We start from the raw sequence: 25,269 nt of genomic DNA on the forward strand, positions 1-25,269 counted from the left end.
CTTGAAAAAATGAACAGGACATTAATGAGTTTTGGGGGGCAATATTATATGAAACTGTTAAACATATAAGTAATAGCAATTTTAGAAGGAAAGTCAAGGCCAAAAATATATTTGAGGAAGTAACAGCCAAAAATTTTTCTAATGTGACAAAATCTTTAAACCCACAGGTCCAAGAAGCTTGATGAGCTCATAGCATAAGAAACATAACAACAACAAAAACACAGACCAAGGCACATCATAACCAAGTTACTGAAAACTGATGATAAGAAGAAAATCTGCAAAAGCATCAGACTCCTGGTTTCTGGTTCAGCATGTAAGAAGTTGTCATTCACTCTATCAAAAAGTAAAAAACTAAACAGACTGAAAAATGAAAAACTGATCTTAGTCTTCCAAAGGAATGAGGTCCAGGGCAAACCACTGCCCCTCCAATTAGAAAGACAGAATAATTGTGGAAAAGAAACATTTTATCAGAGTAGAAACCCACAACCAGAAATTCCCAATACCAGGGAAGGAAAACCTAAACTGTAGTTGACAAATTGCTGTAAGTTCAGTGTGGACAAGTCTGAGAGTTGGAAACTTAGTGGTGACCAGTCATAAAACTAAGTGGGACTCAAAGGTAAGACACAAAATTTACTTTTGTGATTTGACCAGGTTCTCACAGATATTGGTTAAAATTCCCCTCACACTCTGACAGGAGAGGAAAAAAACATTTTGAAATATGCTAAAACTTTTTGTTGTTCCTAGCAAAGCCCTTTAAGAGAAACTGTTTTGCTAGAGCCTAAACTATTGGGGTTTTGTCAGAATACAAGTGACCCACCTCCAGTCTATTCTAGCCATCCTATCCCACTTCAGCAAGGGGAAAAACAAAACACACAAAACAAAAAACAGAAGCTCTTTTGAAGTTCAAATCCCAAAGGCACAGGTTCCATAAGAGGCTAAGACTTAATCATTAGGATTATGGAATGCTTCCCCTTTCCTCACATCTTATCCTCACAGAGTTAAAGGCCTAGCTTCTGTAGTTTCTTTTACCCAGTACAACATATCTTGCTTTAAACAAAAATATGCAAGTCATACCAAATGTCAAAACAAGTGGTTTGAAGAGAGAGCCAGTGGAAGTATTTAGATATGGCCATGATATCAGGACTATCAGACTAGAAATTTAAAACAATTATGATTAATATGCTAAGGACTTTAATGGAAAAATAGACAACATGCAAGAACAGATGGTTAATGGGAGCAGAGAGGTAGAAATTCTAAGAAGGAATAAAAAAATAAATGCTAGAAATGAAAAACACTAACACAAATGAAAAATACTTTCAGTGGGTTCATCAGTAAACTGGAGACAGCTGAGGTAAAAATCTGAGTTTGAGGATATGTCAACAGAAACTTCAAAAATTAGAAAGACTGAAAAAATTGAAAAAGAATATTCAAAATCTATGAGACAACTCCAAAAGGAGTAACATACACACAATTGGAATAACAGAAGGAGGAGAGAGAAGAAAAGAGACAGAGGAAATATTTCAAGCATTCATTACTGAGAATTCCCTCAAATTGTCAGATACCAAACCACAAATCCAAAAAGCTTAGAAAACCCTAAACAAAATAAATGCAGAAAACAACTACACCTAGGTGTATTACATTCAAAGTATAGAAAAGAAAATTCTTAAAAGAAGCAGGAGGCTAAAAACATCTTATAAAACCTATAGAGAAGCAAGAATAATAATGGGAATTCAGTATTCTGCAAAATTATCCTTTAAAAGTGTTTTAGTCAGTTTAGACTAGCATCACCAATTACTACAGTTTAGTTTGCTCATAAACAACAGAAACTTCTTTTTCATGATTCTGGAGCTGAAAGATTAAGTTTGAGGTGCCAGTATTGGAGGAGCGGGGCTCTCTTCTGGGTTGTGCAGGGCTCCGTTCTTGTTTTCTCTTTACATGGTGGAAAGAGCCATCCAGCTGTCCAGCTCTTCTTTAAACGTACTAATCCAGTTCACAAGGGCTCCATCCTCATGACCTAATCAAGCCCAAAGTCACCACCTTCGAGTGCCTTCACACTAAGATTGAGGTTTCAACACAAAATTGCGGGACACAAACACTCAGACTATAACAAGTGAAGGAGGAATAAAGACTTTCTCAGACATATACAAAATGAGGGAATTTGTTGCCAATAGAGCTATCTTGCAAGAAATGTTTTAAAAAAGTTCTTCAAAGGGAAGGAAAAGAATACAGGTCAGAGACTTGGGTCTATATAAAGAAAGGGAGAATATTAGGAATAAGTGAAGATAAAAAAGCATCACCAGTAAAAAAGCACTTTACATACATAAAAGTAGGCATTCCAGAAAGAGGACAGTTCTGTGATCAAGTAAGTTAATGAAACATTAAGCTACATTTCATGGTCCCTTCCTCTTAGACATATGTAATTAATATTGCCATATTGAAACTTTCTGAGTGATCCTACAGGAAAGAAATCTGTGTTTCTGTTTAACTCAGAGTTTCCCTCTCTTTCTGCTTCTCCCTCTCTAAAAACTTAAGTATGACCCAGTGGTTTAAAGAATACAGGTCAGGGGATGATGGATTCAGGAGCATTTGAGACCTCTTTGTCTAGTCTCTAACACTTTGTCATTTCAGTGACAATTCTACTGTGAGGCTGGCCCACCTCTCTCCTCTTTCCCAAGACAGGAAGTCACAACAGATCAGTTCATTATCCCTGACCTTCCCCACTTCCCCAGCAGGTTTGCCTGCACAGCATCACTTCTGTCCATCAGCACATCAGAGGCACTTGGATTCAAAACACTGTGCAGTTGTGCTTCTGAGGGGACAAACTCTAGAAGTATATGAGCATTTCCAGAATCTCCATTTCCTTTAGAAGACAGATACATTGTTTTGCATTAAAACTTCGTTCATTTTTTCCCCTCTCCTTTACCTTCCACTGTAGTTTCTCTACCATTTATTCTTTGAACTTTAGTGATACAGACTTGGAAGAGAGAAGAGGTCACAGCAAGATACAGGGAGAAATTTGGGGAGAGAAATGCCAAGGGGCATGAAAGAAGTAGAAGAAGAGAAAAAAATGGAATTTTCAGAAATTATTGCAGTGAATTGTACATCATCCTCATAGTATTTTTTTAAATATATATGTATTTTTTTAGTTGTCAGTGAATCTTTTGTTCAATTTCATTTATTTAATGTGGTGCTGAGTATAAAACCCAGGACCTCACACATGCCAGGCAAGTGCTCCACCACTGAGCCACAACTCCAGCCCCCTCATAGTACTTGAAAAATGATAAAGAAATGAAAAAGGGAGGGAGGGAAAGAGGAAGGAATGACAAGTTATCTTGAAATTCTGCTGTGGCTGCTGGACTGGGGTTCTTTTACCATAATGCAGCTCTAAGGTGGACCAGGTGAGTCACTTTCAATAGTGTAGCAGGTTTAACAGCCCAGGCACCCTAAGTAGAAGACTGTTCAGGCTTGAAAAAGCAAATCCTGGGATACTGCCAATCAAGCAGCTTCTTTGTTTTGAATACTCATTGATTACAAAGGAAAGAGGAAGAGAGCAGATTCTAGAGCATAAAGAGGGGAAAGAATGGCAGCTCTGAAATTAGCAGCTTAGTCACTCAGGTAACCACCTTCTAATCTGAAAGCGTTGGTTAGGAGAGGCTCTGAATGATCCTGTACACTGAAGCTGCTTTCCTTTCTAAAGGAGAGCAGTCAAAAAGCTGAACTTGAAAGCAAGAAAGGAAAGAAAGAAAGGAAAGCAGGAAAGCAAGAAAGAAGGAAGGGGGGGGGGGAGAGAGAGAGAGAGAGAGAGAGAGAGAGAGAGAGAGAGAGAGAGAGAGAGAGAGAGAGAGAGAGAGCACGCTAAACTTTCCTTGGGACAAACTAATCAAGGGAAAAAAAAAAGACAGAGTCAAAGCCAGGGTTGAACAGAAGAATGCAACAAATGGGAATCAGCTCATTAGACAGTAACAGTTCAACTGGCACAGTTTGAAAAGAAATGCAAATAGTGAGATGTATTTTTCAATGCTCAGAGCATCAGAAAAGAAAATATTGACAAAACTCAGTGCTAAAAAAGATGTCAGTGGATGGGCACTTTTATAAACTGAATTGGTAAACCTTTCTGGAGGACAGATTGGCAATATGTATCAAAATTTAAAATTTTAATTACACATACCCCCTTACTATTGCAGTTTTCTTTGTAGGAATTTTCTCTGAGGAGATAAATAAACAAGTACGTAACAATATATGTCAAGGATTTTTTTTAACGTTATTTTTATGTAATAGCAAACAAAGCTCTCTGAATAATTTAATTACCCATCAGTAAGAGGGCTTGGTTTAATAAATACATTCAGATAGCTATACACAATGCATTGTATGGTTCTCCTAAGCCTAGTCTTTGGAGTTAAAACCTCTGAGTTTAAATCTGACCCTACCACTTACTACTTGAATAATTCTGATCACTTTACTTAATGTCTCTTTGCCTCAATTTTCTAACCTGTAAAAAGTTTAGAAACCTATAAAATCTATAAAATAGCTTCATAATTCATAAAATCTATTTTGCAGTTGTTTCAATGATTAAGTGAATTGAAGATTTTTTCATAGAGTACCAAATATGTGTTAGATATTAGTAATATTCTGCAAACTATAAATTACAGTATCTATATTAACATGGAAAATGATCATGTTGAGTGAAATTTACACACTAGCTAATGATGCAGGTTTCCATTTATATAGATTCACTTGTGTATGATTATATGCACAAAAAGAGTTCTCAAAATATGTCTACTGTAATTTTAATATTGGATATTTCTGATGGTGGTATTATAGATAATTTTTTTCTTATTTTCTGACTTAATATTTTATTTATATAATGTGGTAAGTCCTAAAATGGCAAGAGAGGAAATTTAGACTAGTTTTTCTGCTGAGGAAAACTAAACTTGTAGAAAATAGAAAATTCATAATCTTCAAGTACTAAGGAGCCAATCAGAGAATGAGTGCACTCAGTATTCTGAGGCAGCTGGTTTGACAGAGGGAGGAATTACCTTTTGAAGACTCCACTGCTGCTGGGTGTCAGTGAAGGACTGAGGCATGATTTTTCAGAAGGTTCTGTATGTTTGAATCCAGTATCCACTATATGGTGCTGTTTCTCCCATAGTCAGAATTGACGAGTGCAGGAACTGAGGGGTGTAAATGGGAGTGGTACCACTCACTGTTATGCCCAGTGACCCACCAATAAAAATGTCACTTTTTGTTCTCATGACATATACTCTCTTATTATAGAGCTCTTCATTCCAGAGGGAAAAATACTTCCATCAGGACATAAAACAATGATCCCATTGAATTGGACACTAAGGCTGCTACTCTGGATTCCTTGCATCTCTAAATTAATAGCAAAGAAGGGAGTTACAATGGTAGCTGGGTTTATTGGTCCTGAGTAGCAAGGGAAAATTGGACTACTACTACACAACAAATGTAAAGAAGAATATATCTGGAAAATAAGAGCTTCCTTAGGACATCTTTCAATGATCTCATGTCATGGGATTAAGGTCAATGGAAAACTACACCCAATCTGAGCAGGGCTGCTAATGGCCCAGACCCTTCAGATGTGAAGATTTGGGCCATCCCACCAGGTAAAGGACCATGACCATCTAAGGTATTTGCTGAAGGCAAAGGGAACACAGAGTTAGTAGCAGAAGATAGTTACAAATACCAGCTATGACCACATGATCGGTTATAGCAAGGAAGACTGAAAGTATCATGAGTATTTCCTCATTTTGTTATGAATGTGTGTACTTCTTTGTTTTCTTTCCTTTCTTATTCTCTTATCATGTCACATAAGATGTGCTGATTTTATGTCATAGCATTTAAATATCGTTCATTTTATATAATAGTGTTTATGTTATTGAATATCAAGGAGAAGATAAACATTGCTCAGAGACTTGACCTCCTCATCTGGGGTAGGGAGTCAGTGGATTCTTGGTATGTATGCAGGATAGTTGTATCATGTTAGGTGGAATTATAACTTTATTATTGTCTTTTTTGGAGATTAAGAATGGTTTAAGGTGCATGGTTTCCAAGTTGACAAGGGGTAGACTTGTAATTGTTAATTTTATGTATCAACTTGATAGCCATTGATACCTAGTAGCTAATTAAACATTATTTCCTGGTGTTTCTATAAAGGTGTTACTAGAAGAAATTAGCATTTGACTTTGTGGACTGAGTAAAGCAGATGGACTTTTCCAATGTAGGTGGACATATAATCCAATATCATCCAATCCATTAAGCATTTGAATAGAACAAAAATATAGAAGAAAGTTGAATTAACTCTGCTTGACCAATTGATCTGGGACATAAATTTTCTCATGCCCCTGGTGCTTCTGGTTCTCAAGCTTTCAAATCTGAACCAGAATATAAAGTACTCATTCTCAGGCTTTCAAATAATACCACTGACTTTCCTGGCTCTGTAGTTTGTAGGCACACATTTCCTGTTGGCTTTTTTTCTCTGGAGAACCCTGACAGTACATGAAGGAATAACCACACCAAAATATAGGAAGAGGTAAGTTACTCAAAGCAAAGTTCATTCTGAGGGCATTTGCTGATACAGAATTTAAAAAATGCAAAGGTAGCTGTAGTCTTGAGAAATAGAAATCAAAACCAAAGACTTACAGCTTAGGATGGAATCTGATAATCCAAATACATATTAAGTTGGTATTCTGAACAGGTTCATATTCAAGGTAAGGGTAAGCTTGCTCTCTCTTCTTTCTTTCTTTCTCTCTTTCCTTTTTCTTTCCTTCCTTCCTTCCTTCCTTCCTTCCTTCCTTCCTTCCTTCCTTCCTTCCTTCCTTCCTTCCTTCCTTTCTTCCTTCCTTCCTTCCTTCCCTCCCTCCTTCTCAGACTTACAATCTAAGTTAACATCACCTGGTTTGTCAAAAACCTTCAATCTCTGAATGTGAATTAAGCTTGTCACAGATTGGTAGTGAATTTATGCTCTTAGGAAGATCAAATAAAAATTGCCTCTGGAGAAGTTGTCTCATCTTAGTTACTTCAGATTATTTTTAAAAATACTTTATTGCAGACATAGTGACCAACATGTGACAGATAATCAGATACATGAGAAATAAAACATCTTGTAAAAGAACCAGCTTAAAGACATAACATACACAGATTTAAAAGACTGTAAATATCAAACACAAAGTAAAAAATTTGATCTACAGAAAATAGGAAACTATAAAAAGTGATGCAGAAGAGATTTTTTAAAGTCAATTCACCTGTATAGAGCTAAAAATGATATAACTTAAATAAGGAATTCAATAAATGGGTAAACTAGCCCATTAGACCCTACCAAGGAGAGAATTACTAAATTGGAAAATAGATCAAAAGAAATTATCTAAACACAGCACAGGAAGACCAAAAACCTAACGGAAGAAAAGAAAAAGAAAGAAAATTGAATGAGAGACACAAATGATAGAATAAGAAGATGTAAAATAATTTAAAGTAAATCTAGAAGGAGAGGAGGAAGAGAATAGGTCACAGACAAATTTAAAGAGACAATTGCTAGCAATTTTATAGAAATAAAGTTGTAGATTCAAGTATCCATCAAATGCCAAATGGCATAAATAAAAATAAATCAACATAATAATAAGGAAACTATAAAATAAACTGAATGAATGAAAAAAATCTTTAAAAACAGAGAAAAAAGGCAAATCATCATTATCATCAAAGGAACAATTAGATTGATAGCTGAATTCTCAATAGCCACATGGAAGCTTAACAAGCAGTAGAACAACAGGATCCCTGAGGTGAAAGAAGAAAATCTACCAACTTAGAATTCTATACCTAAATACTATATTCTTCAAAAATACAGAGGGAATAAGAACAGACATGAAATATAGAAATAATTTTTTTAAATGGAGCCATTTTTGTCATTGGTAGACTCATATCCAAGAAAATTCTAAGGCAGAAAGAGAAATCCCAGAAGGAAAGCCTAAAATATAAGAAGGAATGAAGTGCAAATACAGTGGAAAATATGTAGGTAAAACTAAATTAAATTTGGTTACATAAATAATTATAATATTATCTCATAAGGTTTTTATAATACAGTATTGAAATAAACTGTGTGTGTGTGTATATGTATGTGCACGCATGTGTACATATACACATATAATGAAAAAGTGGAGATTTAGCAACATTCTTGAGTACTGAGACATTGTAGTAAGAATGCCACCTATCACTGTGGGAAGAATAGGCCCAGGAAGATTTTTGAGGGCCACCTTGACCTATAGCCATCTTGGGAGAGATTGTGGTCAAGGAAGATAGAGTGGACATCATTTTCCCCTTTCTTCCATCTTGAATAACACCATGTATCTTCTTCGGGGGAACGTGTGCCTTACTTTATCTGTATGTTTTTAATGGTCAATTATAAAACACAATAGTCATGGAAATAGGCACATAACCTTAGCCAACACGATCAGAAACTTTCTTTAGGAAGTGGCATTGCAAAAAGAGCTGGAATCCTTTCTGATAAAATGCTGTGAATTGAGGGAGTGACTGATGACTAATTTCCAATCTTGTGAAGGAAGCTGATCTCTGAATCACATGAGGGAGAATACCAGAAGGAATTGCAAAAGGAGGAACTTGCTAACATTCGAGTCCTTTGTTGCATTAGCTTTGAGGGTCAGTTCCTCCCCTTCTAAAAGATACATTTTTGCCTGAGTCAAGCTCAGTCATATTGCAGAGGAAAAATAGGACAAGCAGTACTGAGGGACAGTGTCTAAGGGAAGCTTAGACTATTAGAACAAATCTACATAAACAGTTCAGAAGCCAGGGAAATTAGGTCAGGTGACTTATTTGATCCGGAGTGATCAAAGCAATTAGCTACAACTGATTAGAGTTAGCTAGAGGCTCATTTCTGGGATTCTGTTTGTTTGCCAACTGCTTTCTTTTCTATTTTTTACAGACTGCATTTTGATTCATTGTACCAAATGGGGTACATCATTTTGTTTCTGTGCATGATGTAGATTCATACCATTGTGTAATCATACATGTACATAGGGTAATGATGTCTGTCTCATTCCACCATTTTTCATACCCTGCTCCCTCTCATTTCCATCTACATAATCTAAAGTTCCTCCATTCTTCTCTCCCTCCTCACCCCCGACCCCCATTATATATCATCATCCACTTATCAGGGAAAACATTTGGCCTTTGGTTTTTGGGGATTGACTTATTTCACTTAGCATGATATTCTCCAATTCCATCCATTTATCTGCAAATGCCATAATATTATTCTTCTTTATGACTGAATAATATTCCATTCTGTATATATAGCACAGTTTCTTTATCCATTCATCTGTTGAAGGTCATAAATGGGCCAAGGAACTAGACAGACACTTTACAGAAGAAGACATACAGGTGATTAATAAATACATGAAAAAGTGTTCAACATCTCTAGTAATTTCAGAATTGCAAATTAAAACAATTCTAAGATTTCATCTTACTCCAATTAGAATGGCTATTATCAAGAACACAAACAGTAATAGATGTTGGCATGGATGTGGGGATAAAGACACACTTTTACATTGCTGGTGGAGTTGCAATTCGGTGTAGCCACTCAGGAAAGCAGTACAGAGAATCCTCAGAAAACTTGAAATGGACCCACCATTTGACCCAGCTATCCCACTCCTCAGTTTACACCCAAAGGACTTTAAAATTAGCAAACTACAGTAATACAGACACATCAATGTTTATGCCATCTGCTTTCTTTTTTTTTCCACACAGTGCTGGGGATTGAACCCAGGGCCTTGTGCTTGCAAGGCAAGCACTCTACAGACTGAGCTATCTCCCCAGCCCACTACCTGCTTTTCATGGGGGCAGAAGAAATATGCTAAGGGAATCTTTGAAGGTTGCACAGAACTCTTGACAGAGAAGCTACAAGTTATCTGTGGATCGCTGTATAGAACCAAGAGACCTGAATTTAAAAATATAAGATATTCTGAGATCATGTGGGGAAAGACATAAATGAGTTAAGGAGAGTAGTTTAAATTAGAAAGCATTTTATTTATACCTATGAACCACTGGTTTTTAAAATTGCTAGATATCTCTGTTTACTCACTAGATATTAAAATTAGCATTAGTTTGTGCTACAGTAGTTAGAAAAGTTAGGTATGTTTTGAAAATGTTGCGGTACTTGGGAGTAAGAGTGGGATAAATCTCATTTAAGTCCCGCTGCTCTCTTGGTGGCTGCTGTGCACTCTGTAGGCATATTGCTCACCCTGGGGATTTGAGAGGGACTTTTCTTGTAGAGCTTATTGCTGAAACATGGAATTGCTATCTTGATTTTGCAACTCAAAAGTTTCTTACCCTATCATCTGCTCTCTGATTCCCCTATCAGATTAGGTGCTATCATTTAGTAACTTTCAAGAACAGAGACATTCCACCTCCCAAACAGTCTTTGTCAGAGAGGATCTCTTTGTAACACATGCACTTTGTATTTTGTCCGAGGGCAGGTAACTCTAGGAAGGAAGTAGGACTCTTCCCTTGAATTCAGCAAAGAGTTAGAGCTCAGGTCAGAAACCAAAATAGAGCACCAGTTGGGAAACTGGCTGTGCTCCTGGCACCAAGATGGAGGCAGCCACATCAGGCCTCCAGCTTAGCTTTTTCTGGTGCAGAAGCACCAGGGGTGGGAGGCCAATAGGCTGGCATGCTGGGCGCTGAGTGCACAGCATTCTAGATAAGGCTGAGGTGGCATGAAGTGGGGGGTAGCTGTCCTTTTTTGCCAGCATTTGGATTGGAAGGACTGGGATAGACCAGGTTGATAAATAATTCTGCTGGATGTGGTTCATTTTTTTTGTTTTTAAATGCCTGGAAAGACTCTGAAGCCACTATCCGAGGCCCACTATTTTATTTTTTATAAAGCTCCCATGTAGGCATTTCAAGTTTCTCCTTATCTAAACCGATGAACACTCTTAGTAGTTAAGATTTCCTCTCTTCTGCTTGCTTTCTGTCAGTCCTCCATGTCCACTTACTTTCCCAGACACAGCTTTGTCATTCTGGTGTAGAAGATTCATAAAATAGTTGCAAACATCTATCTGTGATGTTTCTTTTGTCAGAACTGTCTGACTTGCAGTAGGATCTTTGACAGGCCAGAGGAGACCAGATTCACAAATGTTTGCTGAGCACCTACTAGATACTGGACATTGGGGTGGATTCTGGAGAGACAGACTCAGGTAAGACAGGATTGCTCCCCAGAAACACAGAGCTTGTCCTCATCAGCTACTGTTCTGAAGCAGGTGGAGTCTTTGCCAGAGGTTTGGTAAAGTTCTACCTTAAGCACTGGTATCACTTAAGGCTTTGGAAGGATGTTTGAGCCCAAAATACAAATATGACATTTCCTGACCCACACAATTCAGGGTAAGTGATGTAGTTGTGAGAGCACAAAGTGTCTTAGGACCTGAGAATCCTTCCAGTCTGTGGATGGTCATTAAAAAATAGAAACACAAATAAGAGAAATGCAAATCAAAACTACCCTAAGAGTCCATCTCATCCTGATTAGAAATGGCAATTATCGAGCATACAGGCAACAATTGGGATTGGCAAGGATGTGGGGAAAAAGGTACACTCATACATTGCTGGTGGGGTTGCAAATTAGTGCAGCCATTCTGGAAACCAGTGTGGAGATTCCTTAGAAAACTTGGAATGGAACCACCATTTAATCCAGCTATCCCACTCCTTGGCCTATACGCAAAGGACTTAAAATCAGCATACTACAGTGATGCAGCCACATTAATGTTTGTAGCTGCTCAATTCACAATAGCTAGATTGTGGAACCAACCAAGATGCCCTTCAATAGATGAATGGGTAAAAAAAAAAAAAAAAAACTGTATATATACAATGGAATCATAAAGAAGAATAAAATTATGGCATTTGCAGGCAAATGGATGAAGTTGGAGAATATCATGCTAAGTGAGATAAGCCAATCCCCCAAAACCAAAGGATGAATGATCTCTCTGATAAGCAGATGATGATACATAATGGGGGGTGGGAGGGAGGCAAGAATGGAGGAAGGATGGATTGTATAGAGGGAAAAGAAGGGTGGGAGGGTTGGGGGAAAGGAAAAATAACAGGAGACAAACATCACTACCCTATGTACATGTATGATTACACAAATGGTATGACTCTACTTCATGTACAACCAGAGAAACAAGTTGCACCCCATTTGTTTACAATGAATCAAAATAAAAATTATTAAAAAAATAGAAACACATAAGGCAGACCTTCAGATTTGCTCATCAGAAAGGCCCCCTTATATTTACTTGCAGATTCATGTGTTCAGCTTTCTTTCCTATGGAGCATTAGCCCCTACCTGGCAGATCTGAAGTCCCAGTTTGATCTCAGAGTGATGTGCTCTAGGCTTAACAGACAGACATGTTCACACTATCCTCTTTAATTTCTTGAAGAAAAAAAAAATCACTCTGACCTTTCTATAGTTGCCCAGAAGATATTTTGTTTTTAATTCTTGAATAGCTGCTATTGGGTGGTTCAGGATTGGGTAAAGAGGGGAAAAGCAATCGGGCTGGAGTATGGTTTGGGATACCCATTGCTGTGGATTCAGTAGAGGCAGAGAGAGGCAGATGTGGGCAGAAGTAGGGCCTGGGTGTGTGGTGGCAGGGGGAGGTAAAAGTTTGAGCATATGAGACTTGAGGAGTGAAGGAGCAGCACAGGAAGTCCGGTCTGCCTCTACAAGTGGGGTCTGTGGACCCAATCCCAGGGAAGGGAATCTGCTTTTTGAGTCAGGCCCTGTGGTGAGCCCTGTATGACTTTATGCCACTCCATCCCCACAGAAGCCCTAGGAGTTAAGCATTATGGGAAGCTGAGACCGAAGAGCTAAGTCCTATTCCTGAGACTACAGAGTAGATGCTAGTTTCAAATTCATCAGGACTTCTGACTCCAAAATGTGTCCTCTCTCCACCACCCAATCCTTCTTGCTGTAGTGGTGCTATCCTGGACATGGGAAGATCTACCACTCTCTGTCATTCGATTGGCCCTCTGGTGTCCTTAGGCAGCTCATTATTCCCTATTTTTTGGGAACCAGGACCATTTAGGTTTATGGAAGATCAGTAAAAATGTTAAATGTGTTTCTTAAAGGCATGAAGTGACAGCTGTTGCTTGAGAAATTTCAGAAGGGAAGATGAGGGCAGGAAGGAGAGAGGAGAGGAGACCGAGTTTTGAATTTTATTTGCAGTATCAATGCAGGCATAAATACAGAGGGACAGAGTCAAAGGGAGGATGGACAGAGCTTAGCTATGTTCTCCTTTATTTTTATACTTCATATCTATTCTCTCTGCAAGGGTCAAAAGCTCCCACCAGCTTCCACTGGCCCCAGGTAGACCAAACTTCCTCTTAGCATTGATAATTATGACCAAATCAGAGCGAGGTAGGTTTGCCTGGGATGTCCTGGAAGAATAGTGTACCACCAACTGTGTCACCAGATCAACCTGCAACCCCCACACTCCAATGTTTCTTTGTAGAGCTCCAGACTCAGCCAGATGCTCCTTGGTTTGAGCCTTGTGTCCTATCACAAACCCCTCATCTTAATTCTTTGTTCCAAGTAAAGGTTCCATAAGTGTTTTGAGATAGGATGATTTTTGAGAGTTTAATTTGCATGTGCTCCCCTGTATTTACCTCTTTCACCCTCTTATTAGTGGGGACGTAGGGCCTTACTATTTCTGTGCCTCAGAGGTTTTGCAAAACAGAGAGCAAAAGCTATTGGAGATAAAATCTGTTCTTTGCAAAAGTCTAAGGTGATTTTAAAAGGAATACAAAAGTGTCCTATATAAGTTTCCTAGAGCTGCTGTAACAAATTACTGTAGACTTGGTACCTTAAACAACAGAAAGTTATCCTTTCAGAAGTCTGAAATGGAGAAATCCAAAATGAAAGTGTCAGCATGGTTGGTTCCTTTCAGAGCCTCTGAGGGAGATTCACCCAAAATTCTCTCCTGCTCCTGTAGACTGTCCTGATGTCCTCAGCTCTTACTTCATGTGCTGTGTGTCTCTCTGTGTTTTACATCTCTTAAGGACCTTGTCATTTGATTTAGGGCCTGCCCTAATCCAAGACAAACTCATTTTGAGATCCTTACCTAAGCTACATATACAAAAAACAAAAAAGAAAGAAAAGCAAAAAACCCTCCTTATTCCAAGTAAAGTTACATTTTGAGGTTCCAGGTGGACCTAACTTTTGGAGGGATACCATTCAACCACTATAAAGTTTAATGGATAATGAGTGAGAAGGAGAAAATTTTGTCTTTGAAAGATGTTGGAACTATGGGGAGAGAGGAAGTGAAACCTTGGTGCCATTTGGAAACCACATCCCAAGGAAGAGATGAAATTCTGGGGAGAGGTCTACACAGCACCTAAACAGGCTGAGCCCAGGGCCCTCCCTCCTCACCCATATCCTAGTCCATGTGAATCTGTCACTCGGCCAAGAGCCATCAGATTTCACGGGATCAGGATGGGTTCAGCCACATGGGTGAGAAGCTATCCCTGTTGTCCAGGAAGTTAGCAGCTCCCTCCCCCATCTTGTAAAATATGCCTCCTGGGATTTTGGCACAGCCTGAGATGAAAGGGATCTGATGGTAACTGGACTGAATATTTCACCAGACACTTGGATTGGCAGCTCAGAGTTGAATTATAAATTTAAAGACTATAAAGTGAAATTTTAGTGATTGAGGTTTATTGTTAAGCTGTTAAAGTAAATCCCCAAATACAATCTCCATGGAGTGACAGCATTTGGTCACTTTGCCTAGATTTTAGCCACATGGCTCTCCCTCCAGGTTTCCCTGAGGTCCACAGCTTTGTTCAGCTCTGGGGAAGGTCACGTTGAAGTTGCTGAGCTGCACTCGTGGGGTGTAGAGGTGTCATATCTATGGATGGAGGTGGTGACCTCTGAACTGTGATGACCAGCTACTAAACTGAGTCATGGAATTCAGCCTCCAACAGGACCCTGGGATACCGTCCTTTCTAGTTGGAATCCACCCACTACTTTACATCTGGAATCATTTCTATAGCAAAAGAAAGAGGCGAGTAGGAAAGTGGAAAGGTAGTCATTATGGGTCATGCGTTATGGGTGATGTACGCTGTGTGTGGGGAGCCAAGGACAGGTATTGTGCAAGGCTTTGGAGCAGGAAAAGAAGTGCAGTTGAATGATCATTCCCACCACATAGAGGCAGAGCAGTCCATGTCTACTTTGGGCTGGTTTGGTTTTTAAAATAGTACATTTTCCCTGCTAATAAGCTAGCAAAGCTCTGTTCCTCTTTTAATAAGAGGGCGGATGATGTGGTTCTATTGACACTTTCCTGTTTTTTTTTTCAACTGTAGCTTTCCTATCTTCTCACACCTTTCAACAACAGATTTATTCTTATTGACTCTGCTTTCTTCCACCTCCCTATTTCTATAAGTGTTTAGGTCCTTCAAATGAGCTGGGCACAGAACTGCTGCCAGTTTTTGAATGCTTCCTGTGTGTATGTGTTCAGTGTCATCATGCACATGTCTCCTTTAATCTTCCTAGCAATGTATGTGTATGTGTATATTAAGTCCAATACACAAGGAAACAATCCAGAAAGGTTCACCAATTTACTCAAGATTGAACGGCTTCGAAGTGATGGGTTTGGAATTGAGGTTATATCTACCTGATCCCAGCACTATCTCCTGTACTGCTCTGTGAGGTAAGAAGCTGCTCTGCAAATCTCACTTTCCTGTCTGTTGATGTTGGTGGAGGGTGAATGAGTACTGCATCCCTGCTGCTGTTCCCAGGGAGTGGCAGGACCAAACCACCCAGGCTCCAGATAGAAGCTCCTCCAGGCCAACCTGATGCTCCAGGTATACCATCGGGAAGACTCCCTAGGATTGCAGCTACTTTTTTCAGCCCAGTGATCTGAGCAGGCCTCTCAAAGAAAAAGTTATTGCAAACCTTGCTTTTACCCCTCCCTCCCTGTTCCAGTGATTGCAATTCCCAACTCCGGCTGGAGGTCTAGATTGCAAGATAAGGAAGGAGCTGAGCCAAATTTCTGGTTGCTTCTTGGCACCGAACTCTTGTGTTTTTACAGCAGCCACAGGCCCTACATCCTTCCTGGAGACTCCAGGGTAGAATACAAACAAATTTACCTCTTCTACTTCCCTTGCCCCTGGCATGGTGGCTGTCTTGATTTGCTATGCTCAGAGACTTCTTTTACTGGGTGGGAACTTCCATATGGCCTCCATTATAAGGAGATGATTTTGGAGGGGCTCCTGGAAATGTGTTGCAGGTGGGCTCCTGGACACTTGGCTGGCCTACTACCTCTTCAGCTCTGTTTGCTTTACCTAATTGTGTTTTCTCTGCTGATTCGGGTAGAGTTATTCTTGCCCTTGTCCCTGTTCTACATGGTGCATCTGGTACCTATTTGCTCGGAGGGGGCAGGAGCAGGGTGGTTAATTGAATGCTTGGCACAGGGCAACCAGAAATAAACGAAGGAGAAAAGTAAGACCCGGGAGAGGTTAGAGAACGCAGTTGGTTGGAGCCTTTGCACGGCACCAAAACTCCACGCTTGGTTTCTATCCAGAAACAGAGCCTCAAAAAAGGCCAAGGGTGGGACTTTGATGTGATTCTGAAACTTGAGCTCCACAGTGCCCTATTTCCCCCTTAAGGTCCATGGCTACTTGCAGGTGGCCAGGATACCATGAGGCCCCACCTGTGGAAAGGGAGAAAGAAAGTGCACAGAAATATCGCCTATGTCCCTTCTTGTACCCACCTATTTGAAGTTGGTTCTCTCATTCTGCAGCAGGAATTTTGGCTCCAGACCCTGATTTGGTTCCAGTATAGTGAAAAGAAGTAAAAGTGAAGCAGCACCACTTGGAATCCATTTCTGGCAGGGGTGCAGGGCCAGCCCAGCCAGGGCAGAGGCACTCTCTGCCAGCCTACCTGCCTGTCTGTCTTTCTGTGCCTCTGACTTTGAGAGATCAAAAAGAGCTTGTGCCTTAGAGTCACAACATTTGGGCTTCAGATATCAGCTTTTGCTAATGTACCTTCTCTAGGAAAACCTGTTCACATCTATAAAATGTGCCAGCTCACATATTCTGAGCAGGGAATGAAGTGCTTCAAAACACTGCTCACTTCTGCACCTCTCTCATGCCTCCATACATGTTTAATGTATAATGCATAGCTTAGCAGGAAGGCAGTATAGAACCAGAGCGGCCATCAGTAGCCCTGATTGATTGGAGAGGAGACAGAGGCACAGAAAACTTCAGTGACTTATCCATGGTCTCACCGCCAGTATGTGGCAGAAATGGCAAGCCTCATGGCAGGAAGCCAAGCCCAGAGCCTGCACCTGGTGTGTGCATGGCCAGAAGAGGCACACCCTGACTGGTAGCCCTTGCTCCTTCTACCTCAGGTCTGCCAAAGCAGGTCAGAGTGTTCTTCTGGCTGCCGTGTGGAAGGACAATGACACTGGGAGTCAGCAAACAGATGCATAGCTGAATGGATAGCAAGGGAAGGAGCCTGAGTCAGGGTCAGAGGTGCTCACAGAAGCAAGGCAGTGGGGTGAGGTTGAGGGGATGAGCAAGGGCACACAGGAAATGGGGTCGGTGCCCAGCCCTGCTTCCAGATGCCCCTCTTCCTTAGGCAGCAACTTCACTCTTAAAATCCAGGTTGTCTGTGACCAACTTTTGGGCTTGGGATGCTGTCAGCCCTGGCTGTGGCTGCTTGCCCCGACAGCTTGCCCTTGGCAGCTGTTGCTGTCTTCTTTAAACATCTCCAGATTTAGGGCTCTTCCATCTGATTGGTCTTATCCAGCGCCCAGTGCTTTTAAGTGGGCCCAGCATGCTCCTGGCACTTGGCGGCCATCCCTGCCTCTCCTTGATGAGAGCCTGCATCTCTAATTTGGGTCCTGACCGCACCCTCCCCACCCCCTGCCCACACGCTGTCATTACTGTGGTGTTGCTGCTCTGACAGAGAGAAGGTGGCCGCCCCGTCCCTGGCTCTTGCCCAGAGCGCAGGCCCCAGTGCGCTGCCACCTTGTGGACTTGATCCAGCTCCTTGGAAGGGAGACTTGAGTGTTTTGCTCCTGATGGTAGACAGGGAAGATCCTGGAAGAGAGGGCAACTTGAAGCAAGAGCAGAGTGCACTTACTGGATGGATTTGAAGGAAACACACCTGATTTGTCTGCCCAAGACACTCCACTCCATAAAAACGGCAAGAAAAGAAGCAGAGAACCAGAGGAAGAATGGAGGGAGCAAGGCCTCACGGAGCATTTCACTAGTTCCCCTGGAGTGTCTTAGGGCACAATTCCTTATACATTTTACACACAAGCCTTCTCATGTTGAACTCCGGGGCAGGAAAGGAGCATTCTCACATGTCACCTAGGGACTCCACCACCTTGGGTGGAGGCAGTTGGCTGAGGGCTGAAAGGAAGAGCTTTGGGTCTCTCTTGGGTGTGAGCTCCAGCTCAGCAGGTTACTTTCCTGCTCTGAAGTTCAGTATCCCCTTAGGAAAACAAGGATAGCAATATCACTCTCACATGGAAAATGAGGGATCAACTAAACTACAATGGCAATATAGTAGGTCCTCAAGAAAGCATAAGCCCTTTTGGTGCAGTTAATAAAAATGGCCTTTGGTCCCTCCTCCCACTCCAACGTAAAGCTTTTGAGCCATCTCTCTTACCTCCCATCCAGAGCCAATGCCCAGATACTCCTCCTGTTGTACTAGGCCCCATCGGGCAGGGGTTGCTGTTAGCTGGTCAGCGAGGGCAGGGAGGTCTAGGTCTGACCCAGGGAATCTACAGGAGTGACTGTCAGTACCTTGTTGCTCATTAGCTGCGTTGAACAGCAAGTCAGCAACCAGGACCTGAGAAGGACGTGTAAGAGATCAGATCTCCTGGGACTAAGGGTCTTTGTTACTATACAAAGCAAGCAACTCAGTCCAGCTAAATGCTGACAGGGTGAGGGGAATGGAGAATGAGTAGAAACAGATGGTGACTGTCAATTATGGCCTTAAGATCAGCTGGGACACAGGACTCAGATCTTGTTATTCACCTCTTGCATTGAGTCCTGGTGGGGGAGGAAGCCTTGGAAAAGACTCATATCGGGATTAGAGGGGTCATGACCGATATGAGAGGTACCAAGGATGGCACTTTGCCCCATTTTAACTCCTTTCAGTGTCACTCCTCCTCTACTGACTGTTGCAGTGACTAGTTCTAGACAGGCTTCAAAACAGCTTTGCTCAGCAGCAATTTGAGAGTGTCCGCCCTAGGACTTCTCAGAAGCTACTGTGTAAAATGTCCACAGAATCCATTGGGCACTTGCCCATGGACAGCGTGGAGATGTGGGTGGTTAGTACTGAGGAGTCACCCTTGACCCATGGAAGACAGGAGGCTAGGGGAAAATGTGTGTCCATATCATTGTCTTGCAGAAAAATCCAAGGTGCGTCTCGTAAGAATTTGCAGAAGACTCCAGGGGATTGATTACTGGTCCTCCATTGGAGCAGCCAACTGAGGCACACATCTTTGCCTTTTCCCCTCTTTCCATTCTACTGCTCAGATCCTCTCTCCATCCCTGGAATCACTTCCCATAGAAACTACTATCAGGTAAGCCTGTGTCTCAGGCATGGCTTTTAAGGCAACCCTGGCTAAAATGGCCACGTATAAGGTATAAGGAGGGAGGGGGAAATGTGGCAAAATATTTTCATGGAATGGAAAAATGGGCACATTAAAGATGTATCATAAAACTGCCAGGTGTACTGGGATTTGGGTATGCAATAATGTATTTAAGGTAAACCCACCAGCACCTTTGTATTTTCTGCCACACTTTTTATCATCTCAGGTGTGGTCACAAAGTATGTAGGTATGGATTTAATCTTGAATGAGCTTTTGCCAGATGAATTTGAGGAAAAGAAAAAGGCAAGAAAATAGGGGAATTCACAAAACAGTAACTACAGTGGTGAACTATGGAATTAAATAGAACAAAGATCAAGAGAGAATATAAAGGGAAACACATACACATTTTTGTGTCTTTATATGTATGGTTTATATTTTTGTATCTTCATAAATGTATAAAATGATAGTTGCAAAGGATGAAAATCAGTGAGTGTGGATTATTGAAATATGGATTTCAGGAGTGGTACATAAACTAACCATGACTGGGCAGAGGACATAAGCACGAGAGTGTGGTGAAGGTGGAGCAGAGATTAAAGATTGTAGGAGGTGAGGAGGTCATGGAACTCAGAGGACAAGGTACACAGTGAGTCACTATTCTACAAGGTAGTTAAAGTCACCAGGAATGGTGATGGGAATAGGTGGAGTGCCAGGTGCTGAAGTTATTAATGAATGAAAAGGAGTAGGCTGGTAAATGATAGCAGTAAGTACAGGTGGCAGGTGATAAAGTGTGGCATGAATTTCAAAGGACCTGGATGTTTTGAAGGAGGAGGGAAGAGGATTGAATTGACAGAATAGTAGGCTGTTTCCCTACTTCCAGGCCCTCCCATATAAGGAAAAAGGCCTCCACTTGTGAGGCGCTGATGAAGGGGTACTTGCGGGGAACAGCCACATTTCCCTAAAGCAAGATTCAGTGAGATCTTACCAAATAAATAAATAAATGAATGAATGAATAAATAAATAAAATTTAAAAAGAAAAAAAGATACAGGGGAATTTACTGATTTCCCATCCTAAGTCTTAGATATATAGTATATGAAGTTTGCTAATATGAACAGGGAGTGAAATATGGAGTTAATTTATTGAAAATTTGAAAGATAATTTGATGTAAAGTGAAGAATAGAGCGATGAAGATGGTGATGGTGGTGTGGTGGTGATTGCCAGAAGAATGAGAGTTCAAAGGGCAAGCATTTTAGGTAATGTCAGAAGGAACTTTGTTTGGAATAAAAATGTCCTTGAGTCTCATCCTGGCTCTACTATCAACTAGCTCTCTAGCCTTAGATGAAACAACCACCTTTCTTGGGTCATGGTTTCTCCACCTATTAATAAAGGGTTAGACAAGGCTAGTGGTTGTCCACTCTGAGGTGGCAGGGTGGTCATGCATAAAATATGACAGTTTTCCGAAAGCCTTTTCCAAAATATGTATTTGAGCTTCTGTAAGAAGTCAAATCTTATTTTCTGAGAGTAAAGACCCAGAATGTGCATTTGAAAAAGTTCCACAGGTAGTTTAATATATGCTCCCTCTACCCCCAGTTCCATTTTCTTTCTTCAGGGAATTGCTTTGCCAAGAAGCTAGTCTTTCCTCTCCCAAATGTCATAGCTCAGAAAGTGATAGTGAAAAAGATGCAGTTTGTCAGTCAGAACAGGGTCAGAGCAGTTATCAGAAGAGACCAGACACCCTGAGCTCTGCTCTCGGTGGGCAGATGGCCAAAGAGCAGGCAGCTTTATTTTTACAGCTTTATTCTTTGGGCATTTTCCCATTCAAATGCATCAGAATGAGAACTGAATCAGCATAGATCAATTTTTTGTTTTGTTTTGTGTTTTGTTTTATACTAGACCACACCGTTTGCTGTTGCTCAGTCAGGGTATTGGCTTCTCTTGAGGAGGTGGCCTACTGACTGGTTACTGGGGAAAGTTCAGGAAGAAGGGGGCATGCTGAGCATGGGCTGTGGTCTTGGTCATCCCTGTATCCAGGATGCCTATGATGTTCCTGGCACATACCAGGAACTCAACAAATCTTTGTTAAACTAAAATCTAAGGAAAAGCAGCAGTAGACCAAAAAAAGACAGCAATTTAGGGGAATTCATTTGTTTTCAACTGCAGGGACAAAAACAGCTGCAAGAAAACTACTATTTTATGCTGAGCCAAGCTAGCATTAAAGTTGAAGGGCAAAAGAGAACCACAACATGCAAAGACTGCAGACCCTTTCTGAGCAGATGTACTCAAGCACTTCTAGCAAGAGGAAAAATGAACCTAAAATGTGATCAACAAGTAACAAGACGGTAGCTAATAAATAAACCCAGGGATTAATAGTCAAATCTAAATAATTATTGATAGCATGAAGTAAAAAAATAATCAATAGACCTAAAATCTCAATCTGAATCTCAACATAGTGGCTTTGGGATAAGAGAGGATATGAAAAAAGTTTAAAAAATGTATGCTAATTTGGACTTGGACTTGTATCAGATCAATAGGTTACTTCTCAGGGAGAACACAGAGGTATCAACTAATACCATATATTTAAGAAAATTACATTTAAATGTATGTTAAAATTAGAGGATCATCACCAAGAACAAAAAGAAATAGGATGCATAATATTCAATTTACTGGAGGAAAATATTAAAAGAATATAAAAATCAATTAAATTGGTAAAGGAAAATTAACAAGTGTTTTGAAAAAGTAGGACAAATGGAAAATGTAAAACCAGACTGTAGAAAATACATCCAATTATGTAGTAATCATATTAGTAATCACAATATGTGTAAATGGGTTAAATGTGTGTGATGATTTGGCAAAGAGGTAACCTCCATGAGGTCTTAGATCGTGTCTTACACACACTCTCTCTCTTCATTTTTATCTATGTGCCTATAGTGAGAGACATGTATCTCACTGTGAATGTAACTTGTATTTTTCTGACTACTAGTGATGTTCAACATCTTTTGCCAAGTTTATTGGACATTCACGTATCTTCTTTTATCAAAGTTAGATCCATTTTATAATGGGATGACTGTCTTTTCATACTAAATTTATAGGAATCCCTTAGTTCTCTAGATATAGTGAGCAAGAAATCCTAATATGGATTTCTAACTCACATCTGGACACAAGAGGAAATCACACTGAAGTTACAAACAACTTGGAAATAAATGAATAGGGAAGCACTAAAGCTTGTGGGAAAATGTTTCTCACAGGACATTTATAGCGGGAAGTATTCCAATTAGACAATGAGAGAGGTTTTTAAATGAACAAAACTTATGAATTAAGAACTAGGTGACATATAATAAGGTAACCCCCAACCCCAAGAAAAAGTAGAAGAGAATAAACATACAGAAATATAGGGATTAATGGAGTAAAAGCAAAATGAAAAAATTCATTGAGGTTCCATTTATAAAAAAGGTAGAAATCCATGCAATCTTATTAGAAACAAGAAAGGAGTCATATCCTGCTAGGGAACTTAAACCATAAAAACACCATGTTTAAGTTCATTTAAATTAAATTTGAAAAACGTAGATTATTTAAAAGTGGGTTGTTTTCTAGGTAAATATAAATTCTTTCATTGACTAAAAAGATAATTAACTGAAACATTTAAAAGTTAGTCATAAAAACAAGTTAGTCATAAAGCTTAGATCACCAAGGAACAGATAATTTTGGAGTCGTAGCACTTAATTTAGAGCATAGAATAAAATTGGAAGTTTCTCAATACATCTATGAAGATTACATAACCTATGACAACACTAAACAAAACTATAGATCAATCATATTTATGAGTAAGATAATAAAATTCTAAATAAAACATTAGCAAATTAAACCTACAGTATATTAAAAGAATAATACATCTTAACTAAGTAGAGCTTATGGTCAGAATGCCAGCGTATTTCTTTCCTTCTGTCTTTCTTTTTTTATGGTACTAGGGATTGAACTCAGGGGCATTTTACCACTGAGCTATATCCCCAGTCCTTTTTACTTACTTATTTACTTTTTAAATTTTCCAGGGTTTCGCTAAGTTGCTCAGAGTTTCAATAAGTTGCTCAGGCTGGCCTTGAACTTGTGATCCTCCTGCCTCAGACTCCCAGGTTACTGGGATTATAGACATGCATCACCATACCCAACTATATATTTCAATGTTAGGAAATCTATCAAATATAATTCATTTGATCAACAATTAGAAGGAGAAATCATAACATCATCTTGATGGATTTAGAAAAAAACATTTAACAAAGACCCCTTATGATAAAGAAAAATTTTAACAAAATAGAAATTGAAATGAAAACAGCTTCATTTCAATGAAGGAAAGAAACCTTACACAAACATTATGCTCACCAGTGAATTACTAGCTCAAAATCAGAAGCAAGGACAGCACTATTATAACTCAACATTCTAACTAATGGAATAAAACAAAAAAAAAATACAAATATTGAGAAAGAAGAGACAAAATTGTTTTTACTTGCAGACAATGTAATTGTTTATTTAGAAAATCCATGCAAATCAACTGAAAAATGATTTGAACTAATAAGAGAATTCAACAAGTTGGACAGATATTATTCCACATTAATAAGCAATTGTGAAAATGTCATGAGGGAAAAGAGATGACATTTAAAAAAAAATTAAGTTATCTAGAAATAAACTTAGTAAAAAAAAAAAAAAAGTCTAAGACCTTCATGGTAAAAACATTGAAAACACTCTCCTGAAAATTTAAGGAAACCTCATGAAAAATTACTTAGGCTTCTCTATAGAGGGAATTATTGATGGGACCTGTCAGGCTGAGATGTGTCCACATTGCAGTATTTGACCAATGACTTTCTATCAAAGTCAAAGCTATGTAGGTTTCCCCAAATTTAAAATAATTCCATTCACCTGTCAAAATTAGATTATTAGCACCTTGCCCTGATTGATAGCAAGCTATTATGTTTTTTGTTTGTTTAGATTTGATTTGATAGGTTTTGCAGACCTGAAGCTATCCTTGAAAATGATTTCCAATCATGTATTCAGTGGTCAGTTCAAACATGTCCTATAATTGTTCTAGTGTCCAGAAAGAAATATAGTGAACTGGAGGGATGAAGAGAGCTCTTGGCTGGTCTTAAGGCAGCAGGGAAAGACTGAGTTGTTTGCAATATGACTTGGTGACACCAGTGATCACAGGGACATGGGGTTAAAGTAACCCCTGTTCTCTGGCTATGGACTGAGTGCATGTACCATTTTCCTCATTGTAAAAGCAGGTTGGCATTGAGGATGGCACTTTTGGGCTCTCATGGCCTTATACATGTGTGGCACACATTTGAAACTGGCCTTGCAGATGTATCAGGGCCTAATCTTTATGTCTGAGCTGGGAACTCCAAGACATCAGGAAAGCAGACCTTGGGAATGTTTTCATGAGAGCTTTAAAGTTTTGGGACAGAAATGAAGAGACTTTGATGTTAGAGAGCTTGGAACATTGAGAAAAAAGAGACTTTGGACGGACTCCAAAGTCTGAAGTGCAGGTGTTAGGGGAGAGAAGTTTCCTATGAAGTTGATAGCATCTTGAGGTAGAAGGAAGCTACAGAGCCATGTGCCTTTGCAGAGCTGGGGTGACTCAGAAGAAGTCAAGGTAGACAAAGGCATTCTTAC

The 25,269-nt window shown here is 39.8% G+C and overlaps 1 long non-coding RNA gene across 1 annotated transcript in view; it reads left to right on the top strand.

The window, feature by feature from the left end:
* Positions 1–19,406: 19,406 nt before the first annotated feature.
* Positions 19,407–25,269, top strand: part of LOC306663560 — a 185,512-nt gene continuing 179,649 nt past the window's right edge. Inside the window, exon 1 of the long non-coding RNA XR_013764465.1 lies at positions 19,407–19,604. This is a non-coding gene — a long non-coding RNA (uncharacterized lncRNA). The remainder of the gene's footprint in view (positions 19,605–25,269) is intronic.

Source organism: Sciurus vulgaris, assembly GCF_902686455.1.
Source record: "Sciurus vulgaris genome assembly, chromosome: 6".
NCBI lineage: Eukaryota > Metazoa > Chordata > Mammalia > Rodentia > Sciuridae > Sciurus > Sciurus vulgaris.